We start from the raw sequence: 4,162 nt of genomic DNA, 5'->3' as shown, positions 1-4,162 counted from the left end.
TACAAAAAATAAAAAATTAGCCAGGTGTGGTGGCGGGCACCTGTAGGTAGTCCCAGCTACTCAAGAGGCTGAGGTGGGAGGATTGCCTGAGCCCAGGAGGTCAAGGCTGCAGTGAACTGAGATCTGCCTGGGTGACAGAGTGAGGCCCTGTCTCAAAAAAAAAGAAAAAAAAAAAAAGGAAGCTTCCATTTTCTGATTATCTTTGAATGTTTATCTTTTATGTTTTACTTTTCATTGTGAATAATTGTGAACACAGACAAAAGTGGAAAGTGGAGAATACAGTACAATGAACCCTCAGTTACTTATTACTGAACTTTAACAATTACCAACTCATGGCCAAACTTAAAAAAATCTTTTGTCTTTAGATTTATTTATTTATGAGATGGGCTCTCACTCTATCACCCAGGCTGGAGTGCAGTGGTATGATCTTGGCTCCCTGCAACCTCCCCCTCCTGGGCTCAAGCGATCCTTTCACCTCAGCCTCTTGAGTAGGCAGGACCGCCTTTATACTATCCACTGGTTCATCCTGCAACATGATTTTAATAAAGTGTTACTTATTTTCGAGCAATTTCTATGCAGAGAGAGATCAACAAGAGTGCTTGTAAAGTAGCTAGTCTCATAAGTCAAGAGTTATCATCTTTGGTCCAATGCTCAATCCATTTCAAGATCTGATCTATATTATTTTCTAGCTCTTATGGTTTATTGCTGGGTAGTTGATGCACAATTTCTTCCTTGCAGGATGCTGCGACTTATTAATAAATAACTTGAAAAATCTTACACTGAATGTAGTCTGTTAGTTTCATCTCACTATAACCTCTTGCTTCAAGTCTTTCACACAATATATTGGTATCTGTTCTCAGCACAAAAACTTTAATATATGAAACCAGTGTTCAGGGAAGAAGTCACCAACATGGTAATAAACAATAATTTACCTGTAAAAATAATCTACCTTCTCTCATTTGGTTATCTAACTCATCAACTACTCTTTATCTTCATCTAAAGTGGGATAATCATACTCTTCATTATAGCCATCATACAACTGCTTTTTTTGAGCTAAATCACCCACATTAATGTTGTATTTCAGTCCTGATTTTTTTTCTTTTTTTGAGATAGAGTCTCACTCTGTCCTCCAGGCTGGAGTGCAGTGGTGCCATCTCAGCTCACTGCAACCTCTGCCTCTTGGGTTCAAGTGATTCTTCTGCCTCAGCCTCCTGAGTGGCTGGGACTACTGGCATGTGCCACCATGCCTGGCTAATTTTTGTATTTTTAGTAGAAATGGAGTTTCTCCATGTTGACCAGGCTGGTCTTGAACTCCCGACCTCAAGTGATCTGCCTGCCTCAGCCTCTCAAACTGCTGGAATTACAGGCATGAGCCATCGCACCCAGCCTCAGTCCTGATTTTGGTGCGAGTTTTTGTGTAGTGTGTTTTTCCAATCCCTGGTTTACAGGTGAGCAGGATGTTCAGAAGCAACATGGTTCCTCACTGTGATGGCTCTGAGCACCTTGCTCATGTACCCTACCCTACACACTAACCAAGCTTTTTCATCTATCTTTCACCCACTCCCCCCCATCCCATTTTATTTTGTAACCAATTCCAGACATCGTATGATCACATCTGTAAATATTTGGTTGTACATCTGAAAACGTTTTTTTTTTTTTCTTAGAAGAATGCTTTTTTGGCTTCTTTTACTACTGTTTTTTTGGTGAGATCAGAATTGCAAGTCAGGTCTCTAGGCTGAATGTTATGGCAAACTCTTATGTATTTAAACGGATGGCTTGTTAATGACATAAGCAACCAGAGTTGCTATTAGCTCTTAATTTATGAAGCCACATGTTCAGCTTGTATGACGGATGTCATTAACATCAGGCGTGGCAGGCTCATTCATGTGTCTCTGCCCAGCACTCTGCAGTCCTGAATGCACTCAACAGATGGGGAATTTCATGGCCACAAATGGAATTGTTTATCCTCTCATTGTTCCCGTGTCAGCAATCAAACTAAATCCATTACCCACCAATAAAAAGATCAGCCTGCTGCTGCCAGTTTAGCTGTGGAAGGGGCCGAAGCTATGTTGAAGGGATTTAGAGTTTTAGAAGAGATAAAAAAGTAATAAGAAGCCACATAAAAATTAAGATCCCAGAGAAGAGTTTCAGTCTTTTATTCTAAAGCTGAAGGCTTTAGGGGATTTAAAAGGGAAGGTCTAGTAATTCAATATTTTCTTTAACATAAAATATACTCGAGAGACCCCTGATTATAGATAGTGCATAGCTTTTATTGTGTGTTGATGGCTTTATCGTCTCATTTCAAAAAATCACAAGCACTCCAACTAGGATTTGAAGAAGGAGGAAATGTCAGATTCATAATGGAAAAGCTGCTAAGATGTTAATAGCGTTAATACTGGTAGGAAGATTTTCTTTTGTGTAGATAAATAGTTGTCTGTTCTTATAAAGTTGTTCCTCTTTGGTTTAGCTAGTGGGTTCTCTGTACACTGATTTGTAAAAGGAGGTTGCTCAGTTCTGCGGATCCCCCAGGCTGCCCTCCCAACATTCTCAACGGACTATGAACCATAAATTCTTATTTATTTATTTGAGACAGGGTCTCACTCTGTCACTCAGGCTGAAGAGCAGTGGCACAATCATGGCTCACTGCAGCTCCAACCTCCCAGGCTTAAGCAGTCCTCCCACCTCAGCTCACTGAGTAACTGGGACAACAGGCATGTGCCACCGCATCTAGCTAATTTTTAAATTTTTTGTAGAGACAGGGTCTCATTATGTTTCCCAGGCTGGTCTTGAACTCCTGGCCTCAAGCCATCCTCCTGCCTTGACCTCCCTAAGTACTGGGATTACAGGCTTTAGGCCCTGGGCCTGGCCTTACCATGACTTTTAAATGTGGGGGCCGGGCACAGTGGCTCATTCCCATAATCCCAGCACTTTGGGAGGCTGAGGCAGGCGGATCACCTGAGGTTGGGAATTCAAGACCAGGCTGACCAACATGATGAAACCCCATCTCTACTAAAATACAAAATTAACCGGGTGTGGTGGTGCATCCCTGTAATCCCAGCTACTCAGGAGGCTGAGGCAGGAGACAGGAGAATCGCTTGAACCTGAGAGGTGGAGGTTGCGGTGAGCCAAGATCACACCACTGCACTCCAGCCTGGGCAACAAGAGCAAAACTCCATCTCAAATGAAAGAAAAGTGGACCCTGGCTGCTTTTTGCCAGATGGATTTTATATCAGGATGTAACAGGCAAGAGACCTTGGTGTCACCATTCACTGGTTATAGCTGAGTATCTGGAAAATGCAGGTTTCACATTTATTTACTCAGAAAAGTTAGAGACTTTGGCCAATGAAAAATCAGATTGTCTGTGAAAAAAAAATATCAGACTGGTTGTGCTGTTCTCTTTTTCATTCTATTCTGCAAATACTTATTGATAGTGTTCTGCTGTGTATGGCAGCTGTTACACTAGGTGATAAGGATCTGAGATGTTTAAGACAGTCTTTTACCCTCTCTTAATAGATTAGAAGGGGAGACAGACAGAAACACAGAGCTTGCACACAGACTAAGGTGTGTTTACAGCCCAGAACAGTAAGCGGAAGCCTGCAGAGGATGTTCTGAGAGCTCAGAGGAGACCTCAAATTAGGGTTCCCTGACTTCCCTGGAGAGAAGGGTGGTGGAGAGGTGACAGGGCTAAGGAGTGAAGAATGGGCATGAGGTTTGGAAGGTTATTTCAGGCACAGGGAATAGCCTGAACAAAGCTATGGAGGCCTCAGATGGTTCCTGAGGGTGTGTGAAGTTGGGGAAACAGGAGGCTGGAAAGGGAGGAAGAGGCTAGACTATGTTGGCCCTGTCTGTTTGATGGGCCATGTAACTTCTCTATTTTTTTTTTTAAGATGGAGTTTTGCTCTTGTCGCCCAGGCTGGAGGGCAGTGGTGTGATCTCAGCTCACTGCAACTTCTGCCTCCCGGGTTCAAGCAATTCTCCTGCCTCAGCCTCCCAAGTACCTGGGATTATAGGTACCTGCCACCATGCCTGGCTAATTTTTTGTATTTTTAGTAGATATGGGGTTTTGCCATGTTGGGCAGGCTGGTCTCGAACTCCTGACCTCAGGTGATCCGCCTGCCTTGGCCTCCCAACGTGCTGGCATTACAGGTGTGAGCCACTGTGC

General features: G+C 43.2%; 1 pseudogene across 1 annotated transcript; it reads right to left on the bottom strand.

Annotated features, from left to right (window-relative positions):
- Nucleotides 1-532: 532 nt before the first annotated feature.
- On the bottom strand, nucleotides 533-2,595 carry LOC116563574 (annotated as a pseudogene). Its single transcript, XR_004274467.1, has 2 exons — nucleotides 1,408-2,595; nucleotides 533-1,098 (listed from the first exon to the last, which is right to left on the bottom strand). The product of XR_004274467.1 is annotated as an adenylate kinase isoenzyme 6-like (transcript).
- Nucleotides 2,596-4,162: the final 1,567 nt, after the last annotated feature.

Source organism: Sapajus apella, unplaced genomic scaffold, assembly GCF_009761245.1.
Source record: "Sapajus apella isolate SASKATOON/1434 unplaced genomic scaffold, GSC_monkey_1.0 scaffold35, whole genome shotgun sequence".
Classification (NCBI taxonomy): Eukaryota; Metazoa; Chordata; class Mammalia; order Primates; family Cebidae; genus Sapajus; species Sapajus apella.
The sequence above is the reverse complement of the archived record's forward strand: the minus strand, read 5'-3'. Positions and strand labels throughout refer to the sequence as shown.